At 39.9% G+C, this 23973-nt stretch overlaps 1 protein-coding gene and 1 long non-coding RNA gene across 14 annotated transcripts in view; one reads left to right on the top strand and one right to left on the bottom strand.

The window, feature by feature from the left end:
- LOC114670776 (uncharacterized) overlaps positions 1-17513 on the top strand; it is an 80246-nt gene extending 62733 nt beyond the window's left edge. Inside the window, exons 5-7 of one of the 3 annotated variants that reach the window (XR_013400842.1) lie at positions 1695-1800; positions 8224-8318; positions 10428-11427. This is a non-coding gene — a long non-coding RNA (uncharacterized LOC114670776). Of the gene's footprint in view, positions 1-1694; positions 1969-8223; positions 8319-10427; positions 11428-15032 lie in introns of those variants that run through there. The other 2 variants (XR_013400839.1, XR_013400843.1) reach the window with 2 other exon arrangements.
- The window catches only part of PEX5 (peroxisomal biogenesis factor 5), a 60123-nt gene that overhangs the window by 15846 nt on the left and 20304 nt on the right, over positions 1-23973 (bottom strand). For 8 of the 11 annotated variants that reach the window (XR_013400837.1, XR_013400835.1, XR_013400833.1 and 5 more), the window contains 2 exons: positions 12376-12480; positions 9082-10229 (listed from right to left, as the gene is read on the bottom strand). The exons of 1 other annotated variant lie outside the window; for it this stretch is intronic. The gene's annotated coding sequence lies outside the window, so the exon portion shown is untranslated. Of the gene's footprint in view, positions 1-9081; positions 12481-23973 lie in introns of those variants that run through there. 2 more of the 11 variants (XM_077953484.1, XM_077953501.1) reach the window with 1 other exon arrangement.

Below are 23973 nucleotides of genomic sequence, written 5' to 3'. Positions count from 1 at the left end.
CACTGCTTCCAGGACTTCTGGTACACAGAGCTAGGAAATATAATTTTTTAAAAATTGAGTTTATAATGATATTTCCAAATAAAATTTAATTTTAAAATTTTAACATTTTATTTTTAAATATTTTTTAATATTTAAGGAGCATTTATTTTTTCCTGTGAACTATTCATTCATGTATTTTGCCTACTTTCCTACCAGATTTGGCTTTTTCTTCTTTAAGAACTCCTTACATATTAGGGATATTAACTCTTTGCCTGTTAAATAAATTGCAAATATTTTTTCACCCAGTTTTTTATTTGTAATATCTGGCCCAGGTTCAGCTGCCTGGAGCTAACTTTTGAAAAAGGGCTCCTTATTCACATAGGCAAAACTACAAGGAGAGGAAAATGAAGCTCCTGTTTTCCAGGTGTCAGGCACTGTTCTGGATGCTTCGTGAACATTCTTTACTTGTACCTTGTGACAAATCTTTGAACATTATTCCTTATCTAAACCCCACATGGTTAAAATGTTTTAGAAGTCAGAATTTTTCAGTTTTTAGAAAGGTCATATGGTACATAGAACCATCTCTACTCCCCTAGCAGGACCTGGGGCAGCATCCTGAAATCATATACATAAATATTTCTATAGTAAAATATATTAGTCTTCCCATTATTTAAGATAAATAAAGGCTATAGTTAGTTTCACCTCCTGTCAGGTCAGGCTTTGCTGCCAAATGAGATATGAAAAACGCTTTTGATTGTCAGAGCTTTTCAGCTCTGAAAATCAAATGGAATTGTGGATAAGAGATAGTGGGCTTCTATTAACCTTGCTTTATAAGCAAGGAAAGGAATATGTTTTTAACCAAATAAACCTTCTGACTTTTACCCTTCTTTTCTTTTTTTCTTTCTTTTGTAAGGAAAGAAGGAGGGAGCAAACTTGAGCATTAAAGTGAGCCCCATGAAAACTACAGTATTTCTCTACTTCCCATCCCACCACCTCCCTGGAGCCAGGGTGAGATTGAGAGAGGTAGCCCCTCCAGTAGCCTTTCAAACAATATTTTTTATACATTTCTTCAAAATTTATTTGAACAAAAGACTGTTTGTTGCCTAGGGGATGTTCTGTGTGGGAAATGTGTGAGGGGGAAAGAAAAGACACACACAGATACCTTTAAGGGTAAACAACCTTTATCTCATGTAAATGGCCGTGCAAATATAATAAGCAAATCATATAATAAGCAAATTGCAATAGAAAGGGAAGAAGGGAAAAGATACATATATATATATATATATATATATATATATATATATTTTTTTTTTTTTTTTTTTTTTACACTCACCAGACTATGGAGGATTCATCACCAGACTGGGAAGCAACAGCCTGGGCTCCAGAGTCAGCCATTCATCCATGCACAGACAACTAGAGGTCTCATGAAGCTTCAGTACAGTCTGGGACCCTATCTCTTTCTGTAAGGAGTTGTTTGGCATGGGGCCAAGTCATGAGGGCCCTTCATGACTGGCCTCAAGGAACGCAGAAAGTTTAACTTGTTTTTGCAATTGTCTGTTGTTTTTCAGTAACTAACGTACAGAAACAGATTTCTCCTAAACTGTACTGGACGAATGCCTCAAGGGGCTCATGCAACCTGCTCCGGGACTTGGTGACTATTGTTTGTGTTCATGTTCAACTGAGTTCAAATTTAACATTTAACTTTCCCTCCACAGGGGAGGAATAGAGAGGAAAGACACAGAGGACAGTGCTCAGCCTCTTCCTGACATTTCAAGCAATTCTGCTCAGACCCTAAACTTGCATGCCTCTCTGAGACAGAAGGTAAACTTTGCAGTTGATCTGACTCATCTTCCTTAGTGGGGTGGTCAGAAACTATCTGCTTTTTTAAAATTTTTATTTATTTATTTATTTAGAGATGGACTCTCACTCTGTTGCCTAGGCTGAAGTGCCGTGGTGTGATCATGGCTCACTGCAGCCTTGAATTCCTGGGCTTCAGCAATCCTCCTACCTCAGCCTCCTGAGTAGTTGGGGCTACAGGTGCATGCCACCATACCTGGCTAATTTTTTCTATTTTTTGTAGACACAGGGTTTCACTGTGTTGCCTAGGCTGGTCTCAAATTCCTGGACTCAAATGATCTGCCTGCCTCAGCCTCCCGAAGTGTTGCAATTACAGGCATGAGCCACAACACTCCAGTTAAACTACCTGCCTTTACTCAAATGTGTCTTTTATGAGGTTCTTACGTAGTATTTTTAATTACTTTCAGCTACATATCACAGTCTCTCAGAGAGGAATTCTTCCTCTTATTATTATTATTATTATTTGAGATAGAGTTTCCCTCTGGTACCCAGGCTGGAGTGCAGCAGCGTGATCTCCGCTCACTGCAACCTCTGCCTCCCAGGTTCAAACAATTCTCCTGCCTCAGCCTCTTGAGTAGCTGGGATTACAGGTGTGTACCACCATGCCCAGCTAGTTTTCGTATTTTCAGTAGAGATGTGATTTCACTATGTTGGCCAGGCTGGTCTCAAACTCCTGACCTCAAGTGATCCACCTGCCTCAGCCTCCCAAAGTGGTAGGATTACAGGTGTGAGCCATGGCACCCAGTCCCCTCAGAGAGGAATCATAATACTACTTTTTCCTTTGTCTTATTCTATTTCTGGTTCCATTTATAGAGTATGTTCCAGGCAAGTATGCTGTGGGCTCTGGTCTGTAATGGTGAAATAGTTCCTGATTTGAGGATTTATCTTGCTTTATTACCTCCATTTATCTAGCTTCTAGGGCCTCCTTCCCTTCTGTGGGGGTTTTACCATCTTTTTACTTTGGTTCTTTATGCTCTATGTCCTTTTTCCATCAAAACCAACTTATATTTTTCCATGGTGCCTCAGGGCACTACTGAAAATCTAATAAGTGATTTCTTGATAGAGAGGAATGAGTTTTCCTTTAAATATTAAATAATACAAAAAACTGGATTAATGAGACATTTCCCCAGAGTTTTGATCTGTTAAAATAATACACCTTAACTCAAGTTCTCTAATGGGGGGCAGGTGTTTTAATCAACACCAGGTAGATGGAAGGCCTGCATACTGAGAACTTTTTATTGCATAATTCACACAGCACCCCATGATATTACCTCTTCCCCAAAGAGCTGTCACATGAAATCCACTGTTTTGGGTTTTAAAAAGCAGCTCCTGTTTACAGCTTTTTTTTTTTTTTTTTTTTTTTTTTTTTTTTTTTTGAGACAGAGTCTCACTCTGTCACCCAGGCTGGAGTGCAGTAGCACAATCTCAGCTCACTGAAACCTCTGCCTCCTGGGTTCAAGCGATTCTCCTGCCTCAGCCTCCTGAGTATCTGGGATTACAGGCGCCTGCTAGCACACCCAGCTAATTTTTATTTTGTATTTTTAGTAGAGATAGGATTTAGCCATGTTGGCCAGGCTGGTCTTGAACTCCTGGCTTTAAGTGATCCACCCGCCTCAGCCTCCCAGAGTGCTGGGATTACAGGCGTGAGCCACTGCACCTGGACAGTTTTCAGCATATTTGATAGCTAAAAGAATAATATCTTTACTTTGTACCAAGCTCTTAAAAATCAATGAAAAATAATACAAAAATCTAACACAAAATACAAAAATAGAGAAAGACAAACATTCAGATTTTAAAATGGGAAAAGGACCAATAAACATAAGGAGAAAGTCAATCTTACTAGTAACCAATATTGTGAAAATGGCCATACTGGGCAAGGTAATTTATAGATTCAATGCCATCCCCATCAAACTACTAATGACTTTCTTCACAGAATTGGAAAAAACTACTTTAAAGTTCATATGGAATCAAAAAAGAGCCCACATTGCCAAGACGATCCTAAGCCAAAAGAACAAAGCTGGAGGCATCATGCTACTTGACTTCAAACTATACTACAAGGCTACAGTTACCAAAACAGCATGGTACTGGGACCAAAACAGAGATATAGACCAATGGAACAGAATAGAGCCCTTAGAAATAATACCACACATCTACAACCATCAGATCTTTGACAAACCTGATAAAAACAAGAAATGGGGAAAGGATTCCCTATTTAATAAATGTTGCTGGGAAAACTGGCTAGCCATATTTCAGAAAGCTGAAACTGGATCCTTTCCTTACACCTTATACAAAAATTAATTCAAGATGGATTAAAGACTTAAATGTTAGACCTAAAACCATAAAAACCCTAGAAGAAAGCCTAGGCAATACCATTCAGGACATAGGCATGGGCAAGCACTTCGTGACTAAAACACCAAAAGCAATGGCAACAAAAGCCAAAATTGACAAATGGGATCTAATTAAACTAAAAAGCTTCTGCACAGCAAAAGAAACTACCATCAGAGTGAACAGGCAATCTACAGAATGGGAGAAAATTTTTACAATCTACCCATCTGACAAAGGGCTAATATCCAGAATCTACAAAGAACTTAAACAAATTTACAAGAAAAAAATCAAACAACCCCATCAAAAAGTGGGCAAAGGATATGAACAGACACTTCTCAAAAGAAGACATTTATGCAGCCAACAGACACGTGAAAAAATGCTCAGCATCACTGGCCATCAGAGGAATGCAAATCAAAACCACAATGAGATACCATCTCACACCAGTTAGAATGGCGATCATTAAAAAGTCAGGAAATAACAGGTGCTGGAGAGGATGTGGAGAAATAGGAACACTTTTACACTGTTGGTGGGACTGTAAACTGGTTCAACCATTGCGGAAGACAGTGTGGCAATTCCTCAAGGATCTAGAACTAGAAATACCATTTGACCCAGCCATCCCATTACTGGACATATACCCAAAGGATTATAAATCATGCTGCTATAAAGACACATGCACATGTGTGTTTACTGTGACACTATTCACAATTGCAAAGACTTGGAACCAACCTAAACGTCCATCAATGATAGACTGGATTAAGAAAATGTGGCACATATACACCATGGAATACTATGCAGCCATAAAAAAGGATGAGTTCATGTCCTTTGTAGAGACATGGATGAAGCTGGAAACCATCATTCTGAGCAAACTATCAAAAGGACAGAAAACCAAACACCACATGTTCTCACTCATAGTTGGGAATTGAACAATGAGAACACTTGGACACAGGGTGGGGAACATCACACACCAGGGCCTGTTGTAGGGTGGGGAAGTGGGAAGGGATAGCATTAGGGGAAATATCTAATGTAAATGACAAATTAACCGGTGCAGCACACCAACATGGCACATGTATACATATGTAACAAACCTGCACGTTGTGCACATGTACCCTAGAGCTTAAAGTATACTACTAATAATAAAATAATAATAAAAAAATAAAAGACTCCTAAAAACTAAGATCCATAGATTGGAAACTACTTTAGAATAACTAAACTCATAAAAATCATAAGTAATTAAATCATCTGACCATTTTGAATGTGTGCCAAATTAATGGCAGAAATCTGAAAACAGACCAAATTAAGTATTCCCCTACTTTTTTAAGATCAAGTATAATTTGAATACAAATAGTATAAAGAAACTGAAAACTAAATACTTGACTGGCATTGCAACAAAAGAGATTTCACATTTAACACAGGAAAGGATGTCATTAAAAATTAATCCTTGCCTGAAAAAATTGTTTTTTCCCCCCACTTTTTCTCTTTTATTCTGGAAAAAAAGGAAAAGATAGGAACATATAGATGATTAGGTAGCAGAATCATGTGGTGGCTAGGAGCCCAGTTTTCAGAGCCATACAAAGTTGGGTTGGGTTTAAAACCAGGCCTCAACTAAACCAATATATAGGAAGGATCTTGACAAGTTTCTTCACACCTCTGAGTCTTTTTCAAATGTAAAATAAAAATATCTATATACAAAAAAAAAGAAAGAAAAAAAGTAGAGAACACCACATTTATGCATATCTGGGTTCTTGTGTATACATTTTTAAGCCTCCTACAGATTATAAATTCCTAAATCTCCCCAAGTTTATAAATACACTGAGCTGTCACCTACATGGAGTCCTTCCTGATCCTTCCAGCTAGAAATTGCTGCCATGTCTAGTCTATGTCATCTGTATTAACTTGCTTACTGTCTCCAAAGTGGGAGCTTCTTGAGAATAAGAACTGTGTTTTAGTCTTCATTGAATCTGCAGGGCCAAGTAAAGCCATAACATACAGTAAGAAGTTAATAAATGTTGAATAAATAAAGAAATGAATGCATGAACATAGAATGAAAATAATTCTAAAGTTAATGACCCTCAGGGGGCACTGGAGGTAGGGAAGAGGGGAGACACAAAATTCAAGTAATCATCCTCAGCACAGACTAAACTGGAGACCCTACCGGTCAAAGCAATCAAATACAAAATGTTTTCAAATCCCACTCTGGGGAGGCTCAGACTGCATCCAATTTCTGCACGAAACTGCACCTCAGAAGCCTCTCCAAGGCAAGAAAAAACTGACAGCACCACTATCAAGATTCAGACAGGATGCAGCATACACAGAAATACTCATTAAATATTTATTTTCCAAATCCCCAATGACTAGTTCTGGCCAATGAAATGTGAATGGATGCCACGTGTGTCAATTCCAAGTGGAGGCAGTGAAAAGTCCAAGTAAGATGCTCCAGCCTCTCTATTCCGCTGCCCTAGCAACTACATGTTCCAGATGGTGCATCTACAAGACGGTGGAGCCTAGGTCAACCTGGGTCCCTGAGTTACTATGTGGAACCAAGCCCTCTACCAACCACAGCAGGTTTATAGCATGGTGATAAATAAATGGTGTTTGTGTGACCTATGGAGATTTGGGGGTTAACTTATTCCAGCAGCATGACCTAGCCTATTCTGATGAATATAATACAGAAAGAATACTTGAAAAGAAGATGGAATCTTTTCCATTAAGGTGCTTCTCAGTAGTTTCCTGGATCCAGGCTTCCTTCTTCATATTCTTTCCAAGCAGCTCTCTTAGATCTCTCCTTGCTTCTTCTGTTGGACTTTGTTGGCTTCCAGTCACAATTTATTTCTGATTTACTGGCATCTAGATTTAAAACTCTTTTTAAAAGCAGCTGGACCTAGGCGCATTCATCTCCTTTTTCTTTTTATATCTGTCTACTGACAGCCATCTTCCCATTTCTTCCCTTCTGTCCCTGATCCATGACCCTTAATCTCAATCATCTCTCCTTTCCTCCTGGTTAATCAATCCATCATCTTTGATTTTATTTTTATTCTTCCACCATTCCTATACTAATGAAAAAGCAATATATGCCTTTTAAACCTCTTCAGTTTCTTCTTGACTTTTTTTGGCAAATCTGATCCCCAGATTTAGTGCTCCATACACAAGCTCCTTTAATTGCCTTCTTTGGGTAAGAAGTAATTTCACTGGACCCGGCACAGTGGCTCAAGCCTGTAATCCCAGCATTCTGGGAGGCCGAGGCGGGTGGATCACCTGAAGTCAGGAGTTCGTAGACCAGCCTAGTCAAGATAGCAAAACCCCATCTCTACCACAAATACAAAAATTAGCCAGGCATGGTGGCATGTGCCTGTAGTCCCAGCTACGGGGGGCGCTGAAGCAGGAGAATTGCTTGAGCCTGGCAGGGTGGAGGTTGCAATGAGTCGAGATCGCACCACTGCACTCCGGCCTGGGTGACAGAGCGAGACTCTATCTCAAAAATAATAATAATAATAATTTCACTGAATTGCTTCTTTTCTTAAAAAATACAGTACATACTTTTAATAATAAGGACTGTTGTATCTCATTTTATTATTAATACAATCTAAACATTGACTTGGGTGAAATCATAGTCAGGATCAGAACCAGGGATGGATCCAGGGAGGAGACTGAAGCTTGTGCAGTTCAAGGAACCCTCTATAAGTAAAAGAATACAAAATTAGCAATATGAAATTCCATGGTCCTACTTCAGCCCTCTCCAGTGCAAGGAGAAGTATGGCAGAGAGGGGGTTGGAGTGGAAAGAGGGAGCCATCTTAACTAACTGCATTAAAAATAGTTTACTTTTGCGAAGTTTACAAAAGCATGTACCCTTGCAAACACAGTGTCAGGGCCCCTCCCAGAACCTTGGAGGTAGCTGGTGCAGTGAAATTTAGGTCCTGAAGCTTAAACTTCATTAGCTCACGATTAATCCACCTCTGTTCAAAAACTACTGTAATTAACAACTCCAAAGCAATTTGAGTTCTTGTGAGTGGAGATTCTTAAGGTAATTGAATCCAAGGTTAGTGACACCACAGTTCTCTCTCTAGGCCAGAAGACAGAAGAGGAACAGAATTTGGGGAGCCGATCCAAGATTGTCCATCCATGTGGTACTCAGAGTTCAAAGCCACATGCTCCCACACAGGTGATCTGTCCTACACATGAAGCTTCGGTGCAGTTTAAAGTCCTGCCTGTGGCCAGGCGTGGTGGCTCACGCCTATAACCTCAGCACTTTGGGGAGCCTAGGCAAGCAAATCACTTGAGGTCAGGAGTTGGAGACCAGCCTGGCCAACATGGTGAAACCCCATCTCTGCTAAAAATACAAAAATTAGCCGGGCATGGTGGCACGCACCTGCAATCCCAGCTACTCGGGAGGCTGAGGCAGGAGAATTGCTTGAACCTGGGAGGCAGAGATTGCAGCAAGCTGAGATTAAGCCATTGCACTCCAGCCTGGGCAAAAAGAGTGAGATTCCAAGTCTGCAAAGAGATTCTTTCTTTCCTTATCATTGAATCCTTCCTCATCTGGGCATGCTAAGGCCTCTGCAGGCCACAGGCATCTGCTGAGGCTCTGATAGGGCCCAAGATTGGGGAAAAGCCTGTACCTACTTACCTCCCTTATGCCCCCATTTTACCTCTCAGCTACTGCTGCCCTAGTGCCTGAAATTAACTTATGTGTTTATGGCCACTTACTCTTCTAGGCTAGATTTTGAGGGGAGTGACTCTGTATTTCCAATGTCTGTAACTTAAACGATACTCAACTAATGTTTATTGAATGCTTGAATGGCACTGTGCTAGACATTTAAGAGAAATTACCTTATGTAAGAATTGGTTTTGAGAACATTACTTAGGCAATTTATATTTTCACTTCAAAGGCATAAGTTTTCAGCAATAAATAAAGCAAATTCCTATTTTCAAAAACAGAAGCAGTTTATTTCCAACAAACATATACAGGCCGCAGATCTCTCCCGTCTCCAAAGATACAAGACAAACCACAACGTACTAACAGGTGGAGACCCTGAGGCCTCTTACTAAATCTTAATCAGACACAACAGAGGAGGCAGGATGTTTATATATGTATTTATCATTTGGCTGTTTTTCAATTAAAACCACATAGAAGTAAAACAGGAAGAAAAAATTGCTATGAAAAAAAGAACTGCAGCACTGTCTACATGACATAAGGATAGCAATGGGGTGTGAAAAGAGTTGTTTTGCTTGGGAAAACAGCTTAATTAGCCTTTCACCATTGAGAAAGGAGAGTACTCCTGAGCTGACCTTGAAGGATGCTGTAGAGACAACAGAGTAAACAAGAAGCCCAAAATAATCAGGTGATGTCTCAACTTCCAGTTCAACGGAATCATAATTATGTACCCTGGTAGACGTATTCATCCCTTGAGAACTAAGCATCTAAATCAAAGTTTCCAAAGTTGCAGGAACAAGAAGCACAAATTTTGTGTGTGGATAACAGATAACAATGAGGAAGGCCACTTCTCCTTCCAGCCCTCCATTCCTAGACCTATATTTTCTGACTATGGGAGAGAAATTACCATATATTGGTCATTGATTCTGATCAGACACTACATCTTATAGGACAGAACCCTAACCCCTCATGGCATTGTCACTCAGCTGATGCCATAATTGAGTTGTCAACAAACTATTTTATAATTCTATCAGACCAGTTACTTCTGAGTGATGAAATGATAGTGGTAAGACTGGTGAATAATATGGGTATGAACATATTGCCTGGGTTTTTTGCTGTACAATGAATTCCTAGTACAGAAGCAGTATTACATAGGATATCATCATGGTGGATAAGAATTCAATACATCCAAGAATCATAGTGCCAGCAGAAATATCATGTACAGGAAAGACAAATCCGTATCAAGTAAGTATCTATTCCAGTGAGGAAAATAATCATGTCCTTATCCATGATGGAAGAGATCTGATATAATCACCCTGTTCATTGGTCCAGTGAGCAGCACTGAAGTGGCTTGGGAAATCAGTTGGTTGTCATTCACACAAAAAGTCATCTTGTCAAGATGACTTTTGAGCACCACCTCTGTAACAGATGACATTTAGTGAGTATTCACATGGAACACGAATATCTCCACACCTGTGCCCTTACAAAAGATTGATCTACATGCCTCTTCTCTAACTCATTGTCAGTCCTCCCTAAGTCCCTGAACATAGAGCCAAACCATCCGCCACTACCCATGAATCAGTATAGATCTGTAACTTCTGGCCTTTCTCTTTCCAGGTAAAATGGACAACTAAGTGCACTGCTCAAAGTTCTGACAAGAAGATATTTCTTCCTAACCGCCTTTCAGGATCACCCTTGGGGAATTCTATAATGCTGTGGTCATCCACTTTTAGGAGGTAGCAGCATATCATCAGAATCATCTGTAAATCAGACCTGAATTTTTTTCCTAGTCAATTTGTCATAGGAAGTTCCCCATGGAGCCTAGGCGTGGATTAAAGGAGAGGTGGCAATGCAACAGGATTAGATGCCACTGAAGATGTTAAAATATAAAAAGTAATGCGTTTCAGCAAGTAATAGCTAACATTTTTTAAACTTATGTGGCAGGAACTATTGCTTATGATGATAAGTAATAATTATTCTAACCTTACCAATAACCCTGGGAAGTAGGGTTTTTCTTAACATTCCTATTCTGCAAAGAGGAAAACCAAGTTAAGTCAGTCATCTAAGGTTACCCAAGTAGCAAACATGGTACTGTGAAGCTGGGCAGTCAGACTCCCGAGCCTATGCTGTTAACCCACACCCTGAGGCCTAGCAATCTTGGGTAGATGGAGGAGAAAGCAGAAAGTAAGGGAGAGGGCAGCAAATCTGTTGCTTGCTATTAAGGTCCTTTGGCTCCATCTGCTGTTTAGTGCCAGAGTTGGCAATTCCAAATAGTTTGGACTCCTATAATTGATGTTTTTTTCCTTCTCTTACTGGAACACATATGCCTATCATGTTTTCTTCTTCCACTGTTAGGTCGTCTATTCAAACAAAAAGATTATAGATCTCATTTTAACTTCCTAAGTGAGCCCAATATGGACCAGAAGACTGTTGGTGTCCATCTGTTTGAATGTTGAAGGCTGTTTGACTTTGTGCCTGCTTCTAGTATGGTCCAAACAATTGAAGATATTTTGGCTTTGAGAACACCATAAAGAAGAATGAGATCCTGTCATTTGCAACAACATGGTTGGAACTACAGGTCATTACGTTAAGTGAAATAAACTAGGCAAAGAAAGACGAACATCATATGTTCTCACTTATTTGAGGGAGCTAAAAATTAAAACAATTGAACTCATGGAGATAGAATAGAAGGATGGTTACCAGAGGTTAGGAAGAGTAGCGGGGTGGGTGGGGGGAGTGGGGATGGTTAATGAGTACAAAAGAATAATTAGAAAGAATGAATAATATCTAGTATTCTCTAACACAACAGGGTGACTATAGTCAAAAATAATTATACATTTTAAATAACTAAAAGAATATCATTGGAGTGTCTGTAACACAAAGGATAAATGCTTGAGATGATGGATACCCCATTTACTCTGTGTTTCTTACAAATTGCATTCCTGTATCAAAATATCTCACTTAGCCCATAAATATATATATACCTACTATGTACCTACAAAAATTAAAAATAATTTTTTTTCAAGAAAAAAAAACAAAAAGTAAGAGAACTGCAAATATATAATAGTGGTAGTCATGGTAGATTTTGCTGCCTAGTAGCAGCTGCCAGATATTGCTAATGGAGTCAGCACAAGAATCTTTTTAAACTGATGAAGCCTTTGAAAATTGTGTCAAGTTAGAAAAATTTTTTAACCCAAGTTAAGACATGAAGTTTCCTTCTTTGTGACATGTTAGATTAAGCCATTTTACAGGGATTGGGGGATAAGGGTTCCCGGATTTTTAGAAAACTTCAACTAGACTAGAGTTCAGAGGAGAACAAAAGATATGACCCTGAGTGGCAGTCGCATCTCCAGACAAGGGACCCATTGCCTTAGCAGATTAAATACGCAGTTTGCTAGAAGACAAGCTATGTAAGTGTCTTAGCCTAAGGTTGTGAGTGGGTTGTTTTACCCTGATTCAACTATCTCTTTCCTTTTCTTTGAAACACAAGGCTGCCATGTAATGTGTGTTCGAACTTTAATAATTTTCATCTATTGTTTGAACAAATGAGGATTTGTTTTCCTACATGAATTGTCCAAGATGGTAGGTAGCGAATCCAATATGAGTTCCGGATCCCAAGGAAACTGCAGCCCGCTCATTCAGAAGCAGGGTCTCCAGAGGCTGTACATTTCTAAAGAAAAACAAATGAGTAAATTGAATAAAACCCAGTTGTACAGTTTGCACTTGAGGAAACTTTGACCTAGAATAGTTTGCCCGTCTCTAGAATATTCTTAAATTTGAAGACCAGAAAGTGTCTCAATTGCAATGAATTCCTATTTTCGTTGATATGAGAAAGACCATTAAGCATCTATATGAATCCTGGAAGGACTCTTAAAGGCCACTGGGATAAGTCACTATCATAATAGTCCAATAAATCATACCTCCCTGTATCCACATCTCTTGGCAGTGTGTCATTTCTTCTCTCCCCATCAAGAGATGGAGTCTATTTCTTCACACCCTTGATTCAAGGTTGAACTTATAAGTTTGTAAAATAGCATCTGATATTAGAGTAACTAACTCCCCTCCCTAAAGTTGCCATCCCACTCCACATCGAACTGAAACTGCACGTTTCTTGCTGACCACCACAAAGGGACAACAACCAGGGACTGACCAAGAAGGGACTTAGGGTAAAGGCACAGTGCACCCCATACAACTCGGGGAGAGGAGGAATGTACAGGTGCACACGCAGGGCACTCGCTATGCAGCAGGGCCTGTCATGTCCCTGTTGGCCCCCTAAGTCATTTCCAGCTTGGGTGTATGGGTAGAGGCTGCAAAGCCCCTGCAGCCAGCCCGGGCTGCCAAGGGTCATTCTCCACAGGGACAGGCAGCCCCAGTTATGCCTGCCTGACGCAGCAGTCTGACCTCCTGCCTGTGGGACCAAAGGCAGAGCCTTGTAAAATCAGTAATTTGCTTTGACCAATGAAAGGTGGCAGGAGTGAGATTGTGTGAGATCCGGAGACTTGGTCTTGAGAGCCTTGCAGTTCCTGCTGTGTCACTTTGACACCCTGAGACCACCATGCTGTGATGAGGCCGTCTAGCCTACTGAGGAATTCTCCTCCACCTTGGAACATTCCAGCCCTAGTTGAGGCATCAGATGACGGCAAGTGGCCCCATGAATGTTACCCAGCAAGTACAGCAAAGAAACGCCCTGATTGCCAATCCACAGAATAGTCAGAAATAATTATTGTTGTTTTAAGCCACTAAATTTTGGAGTGGTTTTTATGCAGCAAGATATAACTAATACACTTCCCAAGAAAATGTAAATCCCAAAGCAAACTCTGAACGCTTTAGGCGCACTTCACTTGCCCTTTACGAAAAACTTTCCTGCTTGGAAAATGAGAACACAGAGTCTTAATCGTCACCACCTTAATTTACCCAAAGCTACTAAATATGTTAATATTCCCCATGGGCTGATAGTTCATAGAACTAAATCTTAAAATGAAGATTTTCTACCTGGGAAAGGTTTTTTCAAATGAAACATTGGATTACTTTGAATTATAAATTCATGGTTAAAAGTAACTACTACACTGATGTGAAGAAAGAAAAAATAAATACATAAGAATTAGTGTGTATAAAGTAATAATTTATTAACAAAAGATTAAACATTCTTATTCTCTAACACAAACACTTTATCTCCTTTAAAAAGTTGTTGGATGGAAATAAAGGAAATCTTACTTTGGTTTAATGACTTCAGGGTCCTTGCTGTATTACAAGAAAAAATACAAAAGAAATACAAATGCGCAATAGGCTAAAGATTAACCATCACGTAAAGACTAAAGAGAAAATAAAAATAATACAAAAAGTTCTGGGTCTAAGTTTCTAAAATTTGTTTTCTTTTTGACTTTTATTGCAGGTTCTGGGTCTAAATTTCATTCAAATATATTGTTACAGATTGAAAGATATTTTACTTACAAACCTTTTTGTCCTAAGATCTTAAAACCAAAAACTAGAAGTTATGATGGTAAAATAAATATAATTCAGATCGAGACCATCCTGGCTAACACGGTGAAACCCTGTCTCTACTAAAAAAAACTACAGAAAACTAGCCGGGCGAGGTGGCGGGCGCCTGTAGTCCCAGCTACTCGGGAGGCTGAGGCAGAAGAATGGCGTGAACCCAGGAGGTGGAGCTTGCAGTGAGCTGAGATCCGGCCACTGCACTCCAGCCTGGGCGACAGAGCGAGACTCCATCTCAAAAAAAAAAAATAAAATATATATATATATAATTCAATTTTACTCCAAAGTAAATTAATTTGTGAATTTTGGACATACAATATTTCTATATAAATATTCTCTCCCATCTTTCCCACAGTGTAAAATAAAAATGCAAACATGGTATTACAGCTTATGCAAGAGTTTGGATTTTCCTTTCTAAAACACTAGATTAAATGAAACCTAAATCACTTACACTTGCCCTGGAGATAAAGTAAGTTGTTATTTCCTTTGTCATTATTTAAGAGTAGGTAATGTATATATGGGTGTGAGTGTTTAAGGAATTTGGGCCAGGCACGGTGGCTCACGCCTGTAATCCCAGCACATTGGGAGGCCGAGGTAGGTGGATCACCTGACATCAGGAGTTCAAGACCAGCCTGGCCAATGTGGTGAAACCCTGTCTCTACTAAAAATACAAAAATTAGCCAGGCGTGGTGGCGGACACCTGTAATCCCAGCTACTCGAGAGGCTGAGGCAGGAGAATCGCTTGAACCCGGGAAGCGGAGGTTGCAGTGAGCCAAGAGCGTGCCATTGCACTCCAGCCTGGGCAACAAGAGTGAAACTCCGTCTCAAAAAAAAAAAAAAAAGAATTTGATTTAATTAATATTTAAATTGATTACAAATAATTTAAATAGTGTCTTTGTAAAACGGGTTTTTTTTTGTTTTGTTTTTGACTTTTATTCCGGGTTCTGGAAGTACACATGCAGGTTTGTTACATGGAAAAACTGCATGTCGCTGAGGTTTGGTGTACAAATTATGCCATCACCCAGAGGAGTGAGCATAGTACCCATTCGTTTTTCAAACCTTAATCCCGCTCCCACCTCTCTGGTAGGCTGCAGTGTCTATTGTTCTTATCTTTATGTTCATGTGTACTACATGTTTAGCTCCCACTTATAAGTGAGAATCTGTGGTATTGGGTTTTCTGTTCCTGTGTTAATTTGCTTAGGATAATGGCCTCTAGCTGCAACCATGTTGCTGCAAAGGACATGATTTTGTTCTTTTTTGTGGATGCATGGTGTTCTATATTGCATATGTATCACATTTTCTTTATCCGGTCCACCATTGATGGGCATCCAGGTTGATTCCACGTCATTGTTATCATGAATACTGCTGCAATGAACATATGAGTGCATGTGTCTTTTGGGTAGAGTGATTTATTTTCCTTTGGGTATATACCCTGTAATGGGACTACTGGGTCAAATGGTAGTTTTAAGTTCTTTGAGAAACCTCCAAACTGCTTTCCACAGTGTCTGAACTAATTTACATTCCCACCAACAGAGTGTAAGTCCCCTTCTCTCTGCAACCTCACTAACATGTTACTTTTCTGACTTTTTAACAATAGCCATTCTGACTGGTGTTAAGATGGTATCTCATTGTGGTTTTGATTTGCATTTCATTAGTAATGTTGAGCATTTTTTCATATATTTGTTGACCAAATGAATGTCTTGTTTTGAAAAGTGTCTGTTCATGTCCTTTGCCCATTTACAAAATGGTTTTCTTAACCTTAGCTGTGACTGCAAATTTTGCAGACTACAAAGTCACCCAAATGCATTATCTGAGTAAAATTTTAAGATGCCGCATATCTCTGATAAATTTGGGTTATCAACAGTAATTGTATGAATCATTGATGCTAGCTTCAATATAATTTCTAAAATCCCAAGATGAATTTAGAAATTTTGACTAATATAATACCACCACAGATACTGATAATGATATCATTATCAGTATTATATTAATAGGTAATAGTCTATATCTGAAGATTTCTAAAGTAATTTCAAAATCTATTCATGTTTTTAATGCAAAAGCATGAATAATATAACATTCACAATTTTTTAAGAGAATAATTCTTACCAAATAAGGAAAATAGAAGTTTCTGTAAACTAATGAATTGTTTTACCATTAGTGCTCCTTGATATACAGCCAAAAATCTCTTGCACGTGTGCACTAGGAAATAACTACAAGAATATTCATAGCAACAATTTGTTCATTACAGTCAAAAGTGAAAACAACCTAAATGTTAACTGACAGAAGAATGAGCAAATTATTTGTGATGTATTTGCGAACTGCAGTTATATACTAAAATACAAATGAGTCTTTGAAATATAATGAATAAAAGTAAATCCCAGGAAACTATAATAGAATGATACCATTTTTAGAAGACTCAAAAGTCATTCTTATTGGTGAAAACTTAGAAGCATTGTATACACAAGAAAGAATAAACTCTTTTATTCAATTTTGTGTTGGAGAGTCTAGATAGTGCAGTATAATTTTTTTAAAGATACAATAGTTATAACGATTGGAGAGGAATAAATAAAAAGGTCATCATTTCTATATGGTATGATTGTGCATGATTATAGAAAATCCAAAAGAATCTATTGTCAGATTGATTAAACCTACTGAATCTGTAAGAGAATCTGGCAATTGGATATATCATTACACAAAAAGAATTGCATTTTCATATTCAAAAAGGATTGCCAGAAATAAACTATTTTTACATATAATTTAATAAAGACATAATTTATAATATTAAGTACCTAGAAATAAATTTAATAATTATAAAACATCGCACTAAGTGCTTGCTCTGGCAGCACATATACTAAACTTTATATTTAAAAAATAGCAAACATTTAAGTATATTAAAAGATATTTAGGCCAGGCATGGTGGCTCATGCCTGTAATCCTAGCACTTTGGGAGGTCAAGGCAGGCAGATCACCTGAGGTCAGGAGTTCAAGACCAGCCTGACCAACACGGCAAAACCCCGTCTCTACCAAACATACAAAATTCTACAAGAAAATACGAAAATACAAGAATTCTACCTGTTGATATATACCCAAACAATAGCTGGGCGTGGTGGCGCACGCTTGTAGTCCTAGTTACTCGGGTGGCTGAGGCAGGAGAATTGCTTGAACCCTGGAGGCGGAGGGAGCAGTGAGCAGATGTCCGGAGCTGCACGCCCTGGCCATAGCGAATAATAATTAACGATTAAAACGCCTGAGCTCTATTCATTTCCACCTTCTACCTCCTCCCTATCTTTGCCTTTTTTCCCCTGTACTAATACCTCGTTAAAGATGGCGCTCTTCCTGCTTCTTCTTCACTCACTTTTCCCGCGCCCGGGGAAAATTGTTACTTAATAGCGCAAGCGCAACATGACGTCTGACCGGAGAAAACGAAACTAACCTGGCCGCGCCCCCGGCAATGAGATCATTTCCGCCTTAGCCCAACCCCTTCCCTTCCAAGTGTATATAAGGCAGTGCATTACCACCATTAAACGAGATTTGATCAGAGCACTGTCTTGTCTCCATTTCTTGTGTCTCTTGTTCCCCAAATTCCCACCCCCTCCTCCAGGGCCTGCTCTGACTATCCCGCGGGCCGGGATAAGCAGAGATTGTGTCACTGCACTCCAGCCTGGGCAATAAGAGCAAGACTCTGTCTCAAAAAAAAAAAAAAAATATATATATATACACACACACACACGTGTATATATATATATATTTATTTATTTATTTATACAAATTTCATGGAAAAAAAAAATTGTAAATATATCAGCTCTTTCCAAATTGATCTACAGATTAAATGTAATCCCAACTAAAATCCCAATAGGCTTTTTTGTAGAAATTTATAAACTCCTTACATAATATATATGAAAGAGCAAAGACTCAAGAATATTTTTCAAAAAACACAAAAGTGAATAACTGGGGAAGGAAACTTTCTCTGGAAGACACAAAGGCTATGACAAAAGTTAGATCACTAAGACAGAGTGGTATCAGCACAGGGACAGACAAAAAAATTAATGAAACCAAATAGAAATGAAAGAGATGGCACTGTAGATCACTGGAGAAAGGAGAAGTCATTCCGTGAATGTTTCTGGAGTAATTAACTATCCATATGAAAAACAGTATTAAGTTGGATTCTTACCTCATACCATATATAAAAATCAATTTCGGATGGATTAAAGTCTTAAATGTGAAAGTCAATGCTTTAAAATTTATAGAGCAATATAGAGAATAATATTTTTATGATTTTGAAGTAGGCAAGGACTTTTGAACTACACACAAAAAGCAATAATCATATTTTTTAAAGTGAGAAATGTAACTACAACAAACTTTTGTTAGTCAAAAAAAAAAAAAAAAAGCCAGTACATGAAAAGACAAGCCACAAACTGACAGAACTTATTTGTAATACATATGGATTCGTATCCAAAATACATGAGGATCTTCTAAAAATCAGTAATATAAAAACAACCCAATAGAAAAATGGACAATAGGCATAAATTAGGCAATTCACAGTAATTCACAATAAAAACATTGAGCATCCTTTCATATTTATTGGCTATTCATATAAATAGCCAATAAATATGAATAGCCAAAAAATATGAAAGGATGCTCAATGTTTCTATTATGTTTTTATTAATCAGAAATGCAGGCCAGGTGCGGTGGCTCATGCCTGTAACCCCAGCACTTTGGGAGGCCAAGGTGTGTGGATCACCTGAGGTCAGTTCAAGACCAGCCTGGCCAACATGGTGAAACCCCGTATCTACTAAAAATACAAAAATTAGCCGGGCATGATGGCAGGCTCCTGTAATCCCAGCTACTCGGGAGACTGAGGCAGGAGAATCGCTTGAACCTGGGAGGTAGAGGCTGCAGTGAACTGAGATCACGCCACTGCACTCCAGCCTGGGCGACAGAGCGAGACTCCATCTCAAAAAATAAGAAGAAGAAAAGAAATGCAAAGAAAAATCACAACGGAATACCATTTTAAAGTCACTAGAAGGGAAAAATTAATGTCTAACAATTCCAAATTATAGAACAAGTTGGAGTTCAACAGTACTAAGCACAGGAAAGATATAGAGCAGTGGGAATTCTTATACATTTATGATGGGGATGGAAAGTGGCGCTCACTTTAAAAACAGTTCAACATTACCCTGTATTAAATAGTGTACCTACCCTAAATTATTCACAAGAATTCTACCCATTGGCATATACCTAACAATTGGTATGCACCCGACTCAACAATTCTACTCCTTGGTATATACCCCAAAATGCTTGCATATGTGCACTAGGAGACAATTACATGAATATTCCCAATTTGTTCTTTACAGAGAACAGTGGAAACAACCTAAATGTTAACAGAAGAATGAACAAATTATTTGTGGTATCTTAGTGGACAGCAGCTGTACACTAAAATATGAATGAGTCTTTGAAATGTAATGCTAGATGAATAAAAGCAAGTCCCAAGAATGTAAAACAAAAAGTTACCATTTTGAGAAAGTTCAAAAACAAATGCATTATTGTTATAGGGAAGCATACGCTGAAAGAACCTCATTTTTGTGCTTTATAAATTACATGTTAAGTGTATTCTCAGTATTATTAAATGTTACATAGTTTTAAACAATGAATAAAAAGACTTAGTTATAATTCAGTGACTGATGGGATATGGGAGTGAAGAAAAATTTCAGAACTAGAGTTTCCAGGCTGGGAAATGGAAAAAGGGTGCTGCCATTAGTAATAATAACGAATTGTATTAGGAAAGGCTAAATATGGAGAGAAACGACCACATTAGACCTACTATGAGAAACCCCTGGGCCTGGACTCCATTCACTCTGCACTATGTCAAGCTAGGTCATAGTTATGACCGAGGGTCATTAGATGCCTTGAAGATCTGGGTATTCTCCCTTCCCTAGTACATGATAATTCTAGTATTTGGCGGTAGGTCCTTTGAGAGATTTGGAGAATATGTATTGAATATACTTGTATGTGGTATCACATGGTTCTTTTTGAAAGAGACTTGCCCTTCTCTTCAATTAATAACTAATTCAGATCTGGAACCTGGGCAAAGGTGATTCCATTGTAGGGGCTGACATTAGCCTTTTGCCATGCCTTCATTGGCTGTCCATCTCTCTTGCTCTGAGGAAGAACAGGGTTGATTAGCCATGACAAATACGTTCACGTGGATGAAGGGCCCCTCGTTCCTATTCCAACCTTACCATCTACTATAGTAATAATGCTCCTCTTGCTCTGAGGATTAACTGCCTCTACACAGCCTCTACAATTCCAGAACCCTATCATCCCAACTGACACAAGGGAGCCCTCTTTCTCTTATTAGTCTATATGGGATTCAGTACAGGTTTTCAATGGAGGCTTGAGCTCAGGAGCATTTTCTGGGTTTTTGTCTTGTTTTGTTTTTTTGAGACAGAGTCTTGCCCTGTCCCCCAGGCTGGAGTGCAATGGCACGATCTCAGCTCACTGCAACCGCCGCCTCCTGGGTTCAAGTAATTCTCCTGCCTCAGCCTCCCGAGTAGCTGGGATTACAGACACGCGCTAACACGTCCAGCTAATTTTTGTTTTTTTAATAGAGACGGGTTTTCACCACGTTGGTCAGGCTGGTCTCGAACTCCTGATCTCAGGTGATCCACCCACCTCGGTCTCCCAAAGTGCTGGGATTACAGGTATGAGCCACCGCTCCCAACCTCATTCATTTGGTTCTCAAGAGTGATCATTCTCTTTTTCTACTTACTTATTGCATTTTTAATTAGAAAATCCTATTTATTCATTCTAAGAAGTCATTTGTGCTCTACTGGCATTTTCTTGAGAATTCCTCTGTGTGTGTGTGTGTGTGTGTGTGTGTGTGTGTGTGTGTGTGTGGTGGTGGTGGTGGTGTTGTGTGCTGAAGTTCTCTTCTGATTCTCTTAATTGGCCATGGGCCATAGTTGAGTTCTGCTCCAATACTCTCCTTCTTCCCAGTCTGTGCAAATGAAAGCAGGACCAACAAAGGTGTGGCACCTCAGACACCAGAGAGCAGCTCATCCAGATGTCTGTGGCCTCTGCAATGCCAGTGTGGTCAAGGCAATCACTAATCAGTCATACCCAAGGTGGTCCCTCCCACCATCACTCTCATTATGCTGCTCTCTCCTGACACTAGTATGAGTCTTCTTAGTAAGGACTCAGAAGCTCTGATACAAGCTGCATAGCCAAAGCCACAGCTTCCTTGCAAAGAGCTCCTTCCCACTCCACATAACTGCTGAACCCCAGGCCCTGGGCACTGAGGAGCCTCTGGGCAGGACGCACACCCCCACCCCTGCAGAAGTCCCTCTCCAGGAGCAGCGTTCTCCCTTCCATACCAAGAGCAGTTGAATGGGGTTCCTGGCTCATTCCTTGGCTTTGTTCTGAAGGGGAGCACCCCCTTAACTGTGCCCTCTCTAGGCAGAGCCCTCCAGAAAAGTATCCACCTGTACCTTTGTCTCAGGGCACTTCCCCTTGGGGAGGCACAGTGATCAAGAATTTCAATTCATCTTCTCCAACTAGGAGAGAATCAAAACATCTCCACACACGGATCAGCTCCCTTGGCATTTCCTGATTCTTCCACCCACAGTTCTAGAATGCATTCAGTTCACTCAGCAGCACTGATTAAACTTTTACCTGTCATGCACGATAGTGAGACGTCAGAGGTAAGAGATAACACGTCATGTCTAAGAACATTATTTTCAGTGATGAGGAATGGATGGCAAATGAAATGAGAAAAAAAAAAAAAAAAAGAAGCTATCACAGCAAACCAAGAAAGAGGATGAACCCCTGAACAAAAGTACTAACAAAGGCGCAGAGATGGGAGGACCTCTGTGACCTATACCGAGGAGGCAGACCCTGCAGGACTGGGGACTAAGGGAGTATTACGGGAGAACAAGGAGTCCAGATCCACTCACTACTTTCTCCTCATGTGCCTGCAAGTCTACAAAACAAGGCGCAGATTTTTGGAAGAAAATTCCTATTTTGAATTTGTTGAATTTAAGGTACCTAGGGAACATCCAAGTGGAGAAGACAGAACACAGGAGCTGTGCCACGTTTCTAAGGCCTGGGGTGAGATCTAGGTGAGACTGTCATCAACATTTACATGGTAGTTATGCCACAGGTGTGGACGAGGGCACCACAGGATCCTGCAAAGCAAGGAAAGCAAGGCAAGAACAGCCCTGAGGAAGATCAACATTAAGCAGCAGATAGAGACACATAAGGGAGACTGAGAAGAAGAAGAACCATGAGACAAGAAATAACAGAAGCAGGGGAGAAGACTTAAAGCAGGGTGTTCATCAATGCGGAACCAGAGTACAGCCATATAGATTGTGAACTGTACAACACTGCAGATCGGCAGATGGATATTAACGGCATAGTAATACGCAGTGCACGACCTGCCTAACCAGGTGTGGCAGAGCTCACAGTACGGTCAAGATCAGAGATCAATGTGTCCATCTGCTTTGGCTATCTGTGAAGTCAGGTGACCTTGGCAAAGCAGTTGCATTGGTGAGTGCAGGGAACGGTACCGTGGGAGAAGACGTGAATGAAATGGCCTTGAGTGGAGGCAGTGTGCACGGCCCACTTGCTGAAGCGGCTTGGCTGTGAGCGGGAGGGTGGGGTGGGGGAGTGTTCAGGTCTGCTGCAGCTTCTGTGCTTTCTGTTGGAATGTACAGATCAGAGCCTTTGCTCCCAGGACCTGGACTCCTTTTCCATCGAAACTCTCCAGGGCTGGCTCCTACCAATCACGCAGATAACCTCATGTGAAAGGCCTTTCCTCACCACCCTAATGTTGCCACCACTAACCCTCCCCTTCACTCTCTAGTACACAGTGACATTTTTGTTTCTTCAGAGCACTTAGAACTGAAATTGTCTTACTTGTGTACTGTCTCTTCTCCAACAAGTATGTTAGCCCCAAGAGCAGGGATCTCATCTGCTTTGTGAATCATAGCCCTGGTGCCTGGAACTGGTGCTTGGCATATGGTAGGGGGTCAGCAAATGTTGGCTAAATTTTACTGGATTCAAAAGATGTACCTGGCACAAGCCATGCAAGAAAAGCATCCTCTTGGACACAGTAATGCTACCAAAATCAGGTGAAGCAGACAAACCTGGAGACTTGGCTTAAACCAAGTGTTAGCTTAATTCTTAAGTCATTTACACAGCCAGACTTTGTCATGTCCTGCACCTGTGTAGGGTGGAAACTGCTCCTCCACCTGCCCAGCCCACTTCCCGCCTGGGTCTTTGCACCACCACCCTGCAGAGCCCAAGACACCAGCTGCCTCATGATCACCCAGGTGGCTACAGGTGCCATCACAGCTTCCTGCTCCCCTCCCCCAGGTGTTTAATTTTCTCCTCTAGAAAAGTACCACATGCACCAAGAAAATTTGAGAATTACAGAGAAGTATGATCTCCCCACTTTTAGCACATTGAGATAGTTCCCTATTGTCTTTTCAATGCATTTTTTTCTTGAGACGATCTGTAAATAATTGACTAACCATTTTTCTCACTATATTGTTAGCATCTATTTGTCACTGGAAATTATTCCATAAATGATTAAATAGCAATAGCTATATTTCACTGTCTGGACAATTTACTTACCCAGTTGTGTTTTAGACCTGTTTTCTTTTGTTTTTGG

Source organism: Macaca mulatta, chromosome 11 (genome assembly GCF_049350105.2).
Source record: "Macaca mulatta isolate MMU2019108-1 chromosome 11, T2T-MMU8v2.0, whole genome shotgun sequence".
Classification (NCBI taxonomy): domain Eukaryota; kingdom Metazoa; phylum Chordata; class Mammalia; order Primates; family Cercopithecidae; genus Macaca; species Macaca mulatta.
The sequence above is the reverse complement of the archived record's forward strand: the minus strand, read 5'-3'. Positions and strand labels throughout refer to the sequence as shown.